This window comes from Etheostoma cragini, chromosome 14, assembly GCF_013103735.1.
Source record: "Etheostoma cragini isolate CJK2018 chromosome 14, CSU_Ecrag_1.0, whole genome shotgun sequence".
Classification (NCBI taxonomy): Eukaryota; Metazoa; Chordata; class Actinopteri; order Perciformes; family Percidae; genus Etheostoma; species Etheostoma cragini.
In genome coordinates this window covers 4,846,353-4,860,281 of record NC_048420.1, presented here as the reverse complement: position 1 = coordinate 4,860,281, position 13,929 = coordinate 4,846,353, and the positions used below count along the sequence as shown (strand labels likewise).

General features: G+C 39.4%; 1 long non-coding RNA gene across 1 annotated transcript in view; it reads left to right on the top strand.

Moving 5' to 3' along the window:
* Positions 1-2,233, top strand: part of LOC117956412 — a 7,468-nt gene extending 5,235 nt beyond the window's left edge. Inside the window, exon 3 of the long non-coding RNA XR_004659258.1 lies at positions 2,162-2,233. This is a non-coding gene — a long non-coding RNA (uncharacterized LOC117956412). The remainder of the gene's footprint in view (positions 1-2,161) is intronic.
* Positions 2,234-13,929: the final 11,696 nt, after the last annotated feature.

Below are 13,929 nucleotides of genomic sequence, written 5' to 3'. Positions count from 1 at the left end.
TACATTTTACTTCATAATTGCAACTGCATGTGTTGTATTCAGTGTTGCAAAACGTTCTGTATATAGTATGTTTGTTACTATGACAACACCATTGATCTGAAGCTTGATGCTGTCATGTAAATAGTTTTCAAATCAGCAATAAATATAATCAGCAATAAATATAAATATAATATAAATCTTCTCTGTCTTTTATGGCCCTGACAAAATTTCGGCTGTGATCCGCTCCTTGCATGTGCCAACACAGTAGCAATCCGCCTCAAGCACGCCTGCTTTTACAGAGAATGTAAGAAGATGCTATGAATGGTTTATTGCATGTTACGCCCAAACCAAACCTTTAAATAATGTTCCTACTTCAGACCAAGCCATTTACATTTGCATTGGGCACAAGAGTCATTTATCCCGCCGGTATAATAGCAACAGCGCCTGAGATTCGCCCGCATAGCTACATGCGTTTTCGGATGGTTAAAATAGGACCCTTAAAGTGTGGGTTGTTGTGTGGCTGATGAAATCATTTGTATTTAGTCCAAGTAGCTGTCAGCGTAGTTTAGATTCCAGACGCATTCAACAGACTGAACATCATATAAATATATAATTTCCAACGCCAAAGGCAATTACAGTGGGATCACTTAACATTGAGATGCACAAATACAATTTGACTGCAACAATAAGTTAGTATACTGTTGTTGTTGTTATTTTTGGAGGTCTAGGGCTTCGGACCGGGTTTTTTCCTATTCATAACTGTCATTTTAGACACATGGTTATACATACTGTTTCTAGGAAAGAAATGTGGAAAAGGTATACAAGAGCAGAAAAAGACCAGCATATGAGTCACAGAAAAAAGGATTCAGTTCGTTCAGTGCACTCTATATGAAAAGCTAATCAGTCGGCATGATTGCAGCGAGTGGCCTTTTGTAACATCTTTAATCCGGTGAGTGTTTTAAGAAGTGCATAATTGAAATTCTGTTCAGGATGGCTGCAATTTTCGGCTGCAGGATAATGAGCCATCAGTTGGTCTTGGCTGGCAGCATGAGGGACTGTTTTAAATGTGCCATGTGATGAACCTTTGATTGGTTCTTTCTCCATATTGACAATACCAGAGAGGGACAGGGGACTCCTTATTTAGTCCTCACCCTTATCCTCTGTTGGCCCTAATTAAGCAGTCTGCCAGATTGAGGATCCATTAATGATGTCATTGTCATGCTAATTGGTGCTCTATGCTCTGAAAGTACAGCCGTGGCCCCCGTGTGCCACCAGAATATTATCAGAGATCTGTGGAATGCATCGCTCCATTTATCAAAGGTAGTTTGTTGGCTTTGAACAAGGTGGACACACACCTTTTCTCTCCGTCCATCTTTAGATGTTCATGTTGAAAGGCAGAATAATGGAACCTATTGAAGCAATGAATAACAAGATAAAGGGTCAATTGATGCAAGAAGTGTTACGTACCTCCATGTTCCAAACACGTCAGAAGGCATACGTATTTCTAGCTGAGCTGACGCACTGACAGGCGGTTTCCATCTAGCACTATCATTTCCGTTTTGGTAGTGTAGTGCACGGCAGTGATGCATTTTTTTAATGTTAAATTGCAGCCGGGCCAGTTATAAGTGCCCTCTGTTTTTACCTAACAAAATAACATACAGTATATACAGGCCTGTTTTTTCACTGGCTACAGTTTAGTGAATATAGTGTTAATTATTGAAAAATAAACTGAATAAAAAATGAAAAGGAATGAAAACAAAAATTACATCTGGTTAGGTTTTCGCCGTTTCCACTGCAACCGCTGCAGCTTACTCACCCATTGCATATTCAAAAGTTTGAAATACGTTGGTGATCTCATAGCTTTCTGCTCCTTAGTAAAGATGGTAAGATAGTTCATTAGCTTTGAAAGGGGGCGTGGTTTAAGCTAGGGGGGGACCATCACCAATGAAGAAGAAACTCTTTGCTATTCTCTGAGTTCAATAACATCTGACACAAGAACCTGCCTTAAACAGTTCAAAATCCATAAAGGGGTGTGCCCTTTATTTGTGGGCATGGTTAAAGCATAGGGGGCGGCTTAGTATTACATGTAGACCACACATAAGTTTAATTTTAATCAGATGTTTGTCATAGAAGGCTGATGTTCTGTTGCCACTGGGGGGTTATAACAAAAAGTCCATATAAGCCTATAGGTGTCCTCAGGGCCTGGACCCTTGTCAATCGTGAGAAATTTGAGGCAGATATGACAATGTACACTAAACTTATGTTAGAAAAACTTCTTCATTCATCAATAAATGCTCAAAATGGCCACCATGCCACACCGTTTGACAAAATGTTTTCTTTTAATACGTTTTTCATCATTAAGTACTTTAGATGGTAAAGACAAAATTTGAAGTCTATCGGATGAAATCTCTAAGAGGAGTTTGTTAAAGTGTAGCACCTAGACTTTAGGTCTACTTCCTGTTGCCACTAGGGGGCACTATGACTTTGAGCCAATATCAGTGTGTATATCTCCTCTGGATTGGACTCTTATGAAGCCCGAAACGTTTTGAGCCACAAAATGGCCGCCCGTGACGGCGCTCAGACACTAAATATTCCATTAAACGCTGTAATAAGCTGTGTAAAGTCATGCTAGGAGGAACTACCATTGTGGTCTCATTTAAAATGATGCATTAACATAGTCAATGCAGCGGTTTGTCTCTACAAGCTGTTTTTAATGGAGTTTTGCAAACAGTGGGAGCTGTTTTGCAGGACGTATAGCTAATCAGCAGAAGGAGCTACAGGAGCTCCTGACAGTAGCAAATCCATTAGTGGGTGTAGACTCTTCATCAGCATTCAGTTATCGCAGGGAATAGGCATAGGTATGATTAGTATATTCACTAAATGTCCAATCTACTTTGTTTTGACCATGTCAAATACTGGTATGTTCACATATGCCGATGAAAACTTCACCATGTTTCTCAAGTGATCCTAATTGTTTGTGTCCTTTATTAGAAAGTAATATCAGTGGGGTTTTCTTGCTATCTGTTGGCTTAATTCAGGCTTCACATTCAGGTACCACAAAGGCTTCACATTCAGGTACCACCAAAATGCAGACCTATAACCAGTGTTGATCTCCATGGTAACTGATGCAGCACAACATGCTCCAGAGCAGATTCAGCTTTTCAGTATCTTCTCACTCAGCCAAACAAAGCCAAGAAACACAAGAAAATTAGTTATATTGTAATTAAAAGGTGCGTAGCCAAAAAAAATACACTATTGTTATGTGATATACGTAACCCATATTCATTTTGAAATAAAAGTCCAGTTAATGTAAATGGATTGTATTTATGTGGCGCTTTTCTAGTCTCAACAACTACTCAAAGCGATTTTACACAGTACAGGAATATTCACCATTCACACTGTGGCCTAGGCCGCCGTACAAGGTGCCACCTACTCATCAGATAAACACACACACACATTAACGTGCTCATATTCTGCTCATTTTCAGGTTCATAATCGTATAATGTGCAATGTGTATAAGGTGCATAATCTTTTTTTCACCCTGTATGTTGAGCTCTCTGTTTTAGCTAGAGAGTGAGGCCTCTCACTTCTGTTGCATGTTTATTGGGAGTCGCACATGCGCAGTAGCTAGGTAAAGATTGCTAGCCAGTCAGAAGCAGAGTATTGTAACGTGTGTTACAAAGTGACCCACGTTTGTCACCGAAGTAAAGGCTGGACTACAATAGAGCTCTTTGGAGCAGTTTGTTTTTGTTTGTTTGTTTTTCTTAGTCCTTTTTCACATTGTAAACCTATAACATGAACAATAAGATACAGTATATAGCCAAAAAGCATGATATGACCACGCAACACACCAGTATCAGCCTTAATAAACCTATCCAGTAGCATGTTAATTTTGCCACATTGATCATTGTGATAGCCTATCGATTATAATTATATTGAATTTTATCTCAAGACACTTTACAGATAAAGTAGGTCTAGACTACACTCTGATTTACAAAGATTCCAGTAATTCCCCCAAGAGCAAGCATTTAGTTAGCCTGACAAGCCAGACCCGTATCCAGATATTGGGTCTGGGAACTCACCATTGGCAAGGGATAATCCAAGGGGCTGGATTAACGGTTGTCTTTCAAATTCCCTTTGCACGCAATAGGATAGTGATACCGTATCTGGTCAGCAAAACTCTGAACACATCTTCCTTTCTTAAGATTGACTTCAGTGATTCAGTGTTCCAGAGTCGTGGCCAAAGCCAATTCAAAAGACCGCTGTTTGCCAGTGGCAGCCATCTTCTTTTCAAATAGCAGGGAATTTACGCGTAACTACTCTGCCGTCCTTCAGTTAAGCCCGCCCACCGATACACGTTGTGATTGGCCTGACCAGATTTAGATTTTTCCAGCTCGCAAGCCAATGGAGAGTTGCTTGTTTCAAGATTAGTAACATTTTGAGTGTTTAAGTATTTTAGTTCACCGAATGTAGGGATTCACAACTGTCAGTCTATTGGCTCAAACACACACACAAAATCAGATACTAGGTCTTTCTTGGAAAATAATTTTTAGAACCTGTTTACAGCCAAATTGAACCGGAGAGAGAGAGAGAGAGAGAAAGAGAGAGAGAGAGAGCGAGAGAGAGAGAGAGAGAGAGACCGGAGAGAGAGTGCAATGTTGTGCTCCACATTTTTGTGCTTGAACAATACTTTGGGCTTATTTCACCTTGATGCTCCTCCCACCACATTTCAACCCCCCTTCTGTAAGAGGAGGCAAATAAGGTGAATCCTGAAAATAAAGTCAGGGGCCTCTCTCACTTTGAAAAGTTTAAAAGAGGCTGCCCATTCTGTGAAATCACTCTTGGTAGCAGAAAAAGGGAGCTGGAGGTGTTAATTTCATGGGTTAGGTCTTAAATTGAGCTCTGCAATTTTCTCCCTGAGTAGATTAGAGGAAGGTCTCACTGTCCTCAGGTAAGACGGCCCTCTCCTCCCTCTGACTCATCACATATTGATTCCTTCCACTCCTGTTCGACCCCCGCTAACCCCCTCCAACCCTTGGGCCCCCACGGCTGAGATGCAGTGTACGTGGCCACCAGGGAGGGGGATCAGCCCTGGGGTGAGGGGGGTTACAACAACAAGCCTGCGCTGTGGCCAAATGGGTTCAGCCCGCGGCTCATATGCTGACGTACAGCTACGATCACACAGAGAGAGCATTATCTTTAGCCTCGGGCTGGAATGTATTTCATTTATTTCCCTCTGCTGGGTGTGAGTGTCTGCTGCTGAAGCAGGGCTGCAGGGCTGTAGTACTCAAGTCCGTACTAGGACTTGAGCTGTTTTTCTGTTGTCTTGGACTGGTCTTGGACTCGTTGGTATTTGGAATCAGACTTGTCTCGGACTCGGGCATTGGACTTGCCAAATATTGTTGTTGGTCTCAACCGAGTCCAGGTTAATTTAAAATCCATCTAGAAGAGGCATCGAGATTGGTCTCCGGGTATACACCTGGCTGCGTCATATACTTCAATCATCAGGTATACAGTACATCATTTTCACAGACGCGACGTCAGCGAGCACTTTGGACTATGAATTCCTCGAAACAGGTGGTAAGTTCAACAATAGGCACATTTCTATTTGATATATTAAAGGTCTAATATGTACTACTGACAGCTAGTGTTTAAAATAGTTACTGCAGTACAAATTCAAAATACTGGAGAGCTTTGTCTCCCCCACCCCCTCCTACCCAGACTCAAAGTTCACATTGGTTGCCATGCTGAGACGGCAGCAGCCACAACAATGTTGCTAGATGCTTGTCTCACATATCCAGACAGTACTGCACAGCACAGCGGAGTAGCTAACATAACATGTTGGCTATGTTGACTCGGAGCACTCGACCCAAATGACAGACACACTTTTTCAGCTTAGAAATACAGTAGGGACCACTAAAAAACACAACAACCTTGGTGTCCTCTCCACCCAACGGACAGACATACTTCCTTGGATAAGCATTAGAGTAGGAACCGCTAAAAACACAACAACCTTGGTGTCCTCTCCACCTGACGGACAGACACACTTCCTGGCTTTTTTGCTAACTCAATTTCCTCTTTTCCTAATTTACAGCCCCTCTCTCTTGTCATCTATGGGCTGCTGAACACGTAAACAGTCTTGGCCCCCTGGCTTGGTCCTCCGGTAACATTAGCAGTTAGCAGGGTTAGCATGGCGGCATTATCCAGGACCAGTCGGGATCACTTTACAGGCTGTGTCTCAATTCTTTTTGTGAGTAACCAACTTGGGTACTCTAGCAATATAATTCAATGTGAGGAGCCACTTGAATGTTGAAATTACATAAAATATCCATCCTTAGTAGCTGTGTTAATTCAGACTACCTGTTCAGAAGGAAATTAGCCAAGTCAGCATCCTTTTGGGCTCTAAACTGTCTCCATCTTTCAAATACATGTCTATGGTCACGCAACTGTTAGAAAAATGTCAGTTTATTTTTTTAGGTTGGGTGGAATCTTTCTCCATTGATCCTGTTTGTTTGTTAGCTGCTTTCATGGCTGTACTAAAATTACAGCTGTTGTTAGCTGGGTTTACATTTTTACAGGTATATCTGGCAACCCAGCCTGGCTGTCCAACTGGGCAGTTGATAACAACACACTTTTCAAAAGGAGAAAATACTGGCATTAGCATTGTTGTCAGAATTTTTTTTATTTCATTGGGGTCATTTGGGGATTTATTGCAGTAAATATATTTCACATTGGACCTTAAAGTAAATAATATGGACATATAGTGTGTTACTCTGCAGTTGCTTGTTGATTATACCTTTACATTTTAGACAGTATATCTTCTACTTTAAGATGAAAATGTTGCTTTAAAGCAAAATTCTCACATCACATACATTTCAAACAGGTAAGTAAGTGGGGTCAAAGAGAATTTTTTTTATTGATAAGATCCAGGAATTTTGCACAAGATCTTGTACAAGATACAAGATGACCTATGTCAGATTGTGGGGACCCACGTTCCATTCAGCCCAAGATAATATGTTCTCAGAGATGGGTCAATCCTAAGCAGGATGTATAAGAAGCTGTCTCCCGACTAGTTTACTGATTATGTTAAGAGGATGGAAGAGTGAAGGGTTGCCAGCAATCCAGGAGTGGGCTTGTGAGATGGCTAAGTTGGCGGCATTGTCTTACAAACGGGCTGCCAGATAAGATGTCTACACTAGAAGTACCAGAACTTTCTGGAGGGCTCCTAAAAAGCTTTGTGTTGTGGAGGGACGGGTAATAATATTAATAATTACAATAATAATTATACTTTATTAGCACACGGACAATTACAAGATTTTTACTCTATTGTTAACACACATTACACACAGGCCTGAATGCTCAGTACCTATACATGCAATAATGGTCCGTATGCAGACTTGAACCCAATAGGTATGATGAGTTAATGTGATTGTCAATTATGGTTTTTTGTCTTTTTTGTAATATTTTGTTGAATGGCCTGGAAGATTGTTGTAATGGTGTCATGGGGGGTAGGTTTTTCATTTGCGAGTTGTATGTTTTCTATTTTGTTAAAATAATGTATTTCTCTCACGAGCGGTTAGTTGCATGCCGGGCATTGGCATTCCAAGTATACACACTCCTCAGGAGAGATTTCTTAAAACAAAACCACTCGTGTGTTTCTAACTAAATACAAACTTGCGTGGAAAAGTTGCAAATTGAAAATGAGAAGCTTTGTTTTTGATCGGCGTCCTCGTCGGGATATAATTCCTAATTAAATTTTCTCATTGAAACCTCATTTTCAGAAAGGTAGAGAACGGCGCTCTCTCTGCATGGTAATTGAGTCAGAAATGAGCAGCCAGCGCACTGAGCCGGCCTGCCTTTTAAAGAATAATGGCGTCATTTGTTTTGTGTCCATTAACAAGAAACCCAGTTTTATTAATTCCTCAACTTGGTGTCCTGCATCTTCCTAATTAATTCCATTTTGTTTTTCCCGCTAAGGAAGCTTCTGCAGATTAATGACGTGGAACAGAAATGTTGTTGAGATGCTGATGTGCTTCATCTACATGGGGTGAAATTTCTGTCATTAGATACAAATGCCTGATGACTACAACTTTTTTCTTTTTTATTCTTTTTTCTTCTCATGCTGCCAGTGTCGGGGTCCTTCGCCCGAAGGCTTCATTCCGTCTGTGTAATTGATTAGACCTGTGAAGAAATCAAATGACTGTGGTGTTGGGGGAACAATAACTCAAAAACTGCTGTTTCTGACGTGTATCTTGCCACCTATGGTGCCTAACTATGCACATCGTTATGTTTGTCTGTAAGAGAAGAAATGGATTCCCAAACCTTGTAAAAACCCTGTCTTAGGAAACAAAGGAGAGAATTGTTGTTGGGACGTAAACAAATATGAAAACATTATTAACAAATAGATACAAACAGGATTCAAATATTTGCTGTAATGTGTTTTTTTTAAACGATTAACAGAATTTGCCACAAATGTTCAGAGTCATAACTCAAAATCCAAATCCATTACACTCATTCAGCTGTCCAATCAAAGATAAATAGCCCTTAGATCTGTTTAGATATCAAAGAAATAGGTTCTCCTCAATCCTAATAACGCCTGATCTTCACGCATAATCTTCAAAGTCTGACTTTTCTATAGTATCAACGTTTTTCGGATGATTGATAGTTTGGATGAGTGTTGGAACTGATGCATGATGCAGATGTGTCAGGATGTAAACAAATAGACTAAGAACACAGAGGTGTAGATACTTTTAAGGTCAGTATTCAATGCTTGGTGAGTTATTCTTAAAGGTCCTATGACATGGGGCTCTTTGGATGCATTTATATAGACCTCAGTGATCCCCTAATACTGTATCTGAAGTCTCTTTTATATGGACCTTAATGGTCCCCTAATACTGTATCTGAAGTCTCTTTTATATGGACCTTAGTGGTCCCCTAATATTGTATCTGAAGTCTCTTTTATATAGACCTTAGTGGTACCCTAATACTGTATCTGAAGTATCATTTATATAGACATTAGTGGTCCCCTAATATTGTATCTGAAGTCTCTTTTATAGAGACCTTGGTGGTCAACTAATACTGTATCTGATGTCACTTTTATATAGACCTTAGTGGTCCCGTAATACTGTATCTGAAGTCTCAGAACATTGAGTCAAATTCAGGGACCATTTTATGAATGCATGCAAAATGGACAAGAGAGCTTTTCAAATTTTTGTCAATAGAATTTTCTTCATAGACACCACTTTAACATTTGCACAACTACCAATGCATACGACAAAATAATTTGGCAATATAGCACAGTGCCATTGTCATAATTGAAGACTGGAGAGGAGGCTTTGAAAGTGAACATGTGTATTTATTAACAAAACAACACCAAAATGTACTCAAACAAAACACAAAAAATTATAATAATTCACTTTAAGGCCAAATACTCACAAATAGACAAACCAGCAACTTCTCAGCAAGCCACCCATTCCTTCTTTCACACCCATTCTCCCCAATCCCTCTTATCCCAGCCTCACCCAATTGGCACCTAGCACCTGTACTGCTGGGCAGAGGGTGAGCAAAACTGAAGAAAAACAAGACATTTGAATGTGGAAAATACCATACCATGTAGATAAATGTGATTGCTGACATTCAGTTTTACACACAGGACATACATAATATAAAAATGTCAACTGCTGCAGAAACGGTTTTACCTATTGCTCTACACTTTAAAGATTGCCCAGCCCCTCCCTACAGAAAGGACCTAATGAGGCAAACCTGCATGCACTCTCCTCAATTAAGCTACTGAGCAGCTGATCTACCACCCCACATCACAGGTAGAACCATAGCAAAACACTATGAACCCATAAACCTACAAACAGGCCTATGTCAAATAATCAAAAAGTATCAAATAAAGTTAAACAATAACCCGCAACAAGGATTAAGACACAAAACAGTATTAATGTTGGGAACAGGGCCTAGTGAAAAGGAAGAGAGAAGCCTTTTCGCAGTCATTCTGACTTCATGTTTCCTACTTTTAAAACGTGCTGTTCCATTACCACTGTTAATGTCTACCCAGACCATTACCATCTACACAGCTTTTTTGGGGGTTCAGAAACAAATCATACTGTAATATTTGATTCAGTTAGGTACCAATCTATTTTGTCGACAGCAAAACTTACACATATACATAGATGTACAGTATGAGTAAGTGCTGTGAATGAGTGGAGTATACATGATAGTTACAAACCTTTAAAACTGTAAATGCAGCAGATTATCTCTGAATATTTAATATATATCTTATTACAGAGATTACCTAAAAACATTACAGATACAGGCAGTAGTTTGGCATTGCTTTCTTCCTTTTTAGAAGAGATGGTTTGCATCTTTGTAGGTCTTTTAATATAGGGAGAAACACAACTGTATATTCAGTAATTGTTTCCTTATGACGTTTAATGGTTGTTTTTATGTAAGTAATGTTTGTGAATGCAACAATATAACTGGCCGTTATGATCAGCAACACAAAATACCAATTTCTTTTCTTTTCATTTTTCACCTTTCAGAGATCAAAAGAGCAGTTGACCAGAGTCCTCATACTTCCAGGGGGCAATCCCGGAAGTGCAGCTCCTCCGATTTCTGCAGGGTAAATCCGGACAGCTAGCTACACTATCTGTCCAATCGGAAGTTTCTGTTGCACGACTAAAACAACATTTGAACTTACACATGTTCCACCAAAACAAGTTTCTTTGTCATAGGCAAGGCAAGGCTAGGCAAGGTAGCTTTATTTGTACAGCTTGTAGCTTGTATTGTTATTTAGTATTTTATATTTCAGCAACAGGGAAATTCATAGGTGGTGGTGCCTCCGTCCGGGGCTCAGCCTCGCCTACGACGATTGAGATTGGTTTAACAAAATATCAATAAACCAGAGCACGTTTTTCTCCCAAGTTACAGACTGACAGATCCACCTTCCTATTACCGCAATGGTAATTTAGACCATTTTACTCTACTCTTATGCCTGAGAGTAGCTGTGATAGAGTAAGGTTTACCCAGTCTAAAAGGGTGGGTGTCTGCCTTTTCTGGCATGTACATTAAACATTTTAGTTCTATACCGTCCACTATTGTGTTTGAAAATACTCCTGGGTGCAAATTACACATATAATGCTACAGTTCCACAACCTGCAGAAGTCAGAAATGCTGTGGTTGTCCTGGGATATTCTATATTTGCATTTTCAAAGGGAGCTCCACTTGAAAGCCTATATGAAAGCCGTCACAGCGTGATAATAGCACACCTCCTTTTCACACGGCCGCGGCTCTCTCCGCACTCGACGGGATGAGAGGAGCATTTCATCACCTTATAATTTGCTTGGATAGTTTTATTTCAGGTGTCAATCCTTCATGTTCTCCACGTTGCTTTTTACTTCCATCTGCATCTGCCAGTATTGTGATATATATCTCCTCGGCTAATCAATGTTCACATTTTACTGTTTCCTTTGTCGTGCCGTGAATTCACTTTCACACTGTGTTCACTGCAAAGGAAAGGTTACAGGCATCGGGGAAATGTCTTTTAAAGCGTGCCAAAGCCGTGACTGTGTTTACAAAAAAGAAATGCAACTGCCATGTAATTACTACAATAATCATCATGTTCTAAGCATTTAAAGGTTCCATGACCTGGTTATTTTTGGAGACTGTATCTGAAGTCCTTTTTTATATAGACCTCAGTGGTCCCCTGTTAATGTATCTTAAGTCTCTTTTATACAGACCTTGGTGGTCCCCTAATACTGTATCTGAAGTCTCTTTTATATAGACCTTAGTGGTCCCCTAATACTGTATCTGAAGTCTCTTTTATATAGGCCTTAGTGGTCCCTTAATACTGTATGTGAAGTCTCTTTTATATAAGCCTTAGTGGTCCACTAATAATGAATCTGTTGTCTTTTATACAGGCCTTAGTGGTCCCCTAATACTGTATCTGTAGTATCTTTTATTTAGACCTTGGTGGTCCCCTAATACTGTATCTGAAGTCCCTCCCAAAATTGAGCCACAGTATGTAACAGATATGTGAGGGAAAAAGCATTCAACAATCTGTTAAATTGCACTCAATGTTTCTATAAATCACTTATTTGTGTCCGTCTGTATGACACTGTAATACAATGGTCTACATCATAGCTGGTTGTGGTACATACAGCATACCTATGGGAATACTTTTTTTCTATTAGTATAACTTAATGTACTTTTATGTCCTGAGGTGGTCACTGTGTTCACCAAACACAATTCCTATAGACTGTGATGAAATGGCGATAAAGTATTGAATCTTGTGTTTTGCCATATTTGGGGGATCCCTAACACACACACACACACACACACACACACACACACACACAGAAAATGTTTTTTTTTTGTAAGCAACATCTAAAAACATGCACGTAAAACTTTAATCCTGAGGATGAAATGTGGAAATATATCTGTTTTATCGGATTTTAAAATCAAAAAGCCATTGAATTTCTAGCACTGCATGTTGATAACTGATTTTTACTCTTCAAATTTTCAACAACTAACTGTAACCTTTATTTTTCTAAGTTCATAAATTCAGAATTGATACATTTGACCTGAAAAAAATCCATTTCCCAAATCCAGATGCAAAATACACTTTATAAAAGTCAACTAGTCTATTTTTTCAACTTGCTCAAATTCAACAGGTTCAAATTCAGATGCAAAATCTATTGGACCCAAGGAAAAGCAGTCAATTCTCAAATCTTGATCGGGAGTTTACTATAGTAGTTGCCTAGCCAAAAACTGAAAACTTTTTACAATTTTGTCTGCTATTTCATCATAGATTTCAATTTTGATACTTTTAAAATCAACCGTGTAGTGTTTGAATATGGGAAATTTCAAGAAAAATTGATGGCCAATTTATATTTTCTCCGACGATGTCGGACTTGACAAGATCCAATCTGACGTGACAGCCAGCTGGTGGCTGCCGAGGATGCTAAAGATCCAATGAAACACATTTACTTCTATAATGAATACGCTACTGTACAGCTGTTGTTAGCGCCATTACGCCCACACATAACGGAGCGTAATTGAGTATGAGGTGGCATTTATCAGAAGTAATTTCATTTTGGTAGAAAGCCTGACGTGGACCTGACTGGGCATAGGATAATTTTTTTGACATTAAACAAGCCGTAATGCGGTTTTAATGGGAAGGCAGTATGGCCTTTAGTTCAAACTGGGATTTGGTCCAGTGTGTGTGCTCCAACTCTGATACAGCTTGACTGATTACTTATTTATTTTGTAATTTATCAATTCTGGAGTGGTTGTCTGTGGGCAGGATATTGTCTGAGTTAACTGAATGAATGAGTGAAAGAATAGATCTAAAGAATTATGCCTCCTTGGTATTAACTTTGAAAACATTATCCCGACAGGAAGTTTTGATGAATTATTGCTTAATGTTACACTCTAATGTTTAACTGCTTTTTTATGACATTGGACACTATGTTGGATTTTCTGTATGTCTCTCAATGGAAATTTGTTTGTCTTGTTTGTTCTCTTTCAATCCATATTTACAGTATTTGAAGACAAGGATTGACATGTTTTTATTTGTCTGTTACAATCTTAAGGCCTTTACACACTAGGTTCTTTTTTCGTGCGATTAATTCACATTACTTTCACACAGAATACAAATAATACACATTGTTTTATCATCTTCAGATGTAAAGCAACGCAGCAGGATTGGTTTTTGTCTTCATTTGTGGTAATTGTAACAAATTGTATTACTCCTTTTAACAGTCAGTACTTGACTAAGACTTTGAGGGGTTGAGACTAAGTCAAGACAAAGACTTAGGCAGGGTGAGACAAGACCAAGACCAAGGCAGTGTGAGACAGAGACAATACCAAGGCAGGGTGAGACAGAGACAAGACCAAGGTAGGGTGAGACAGACATAAGACCAAGGCAGGGTGTGACAGAGACAA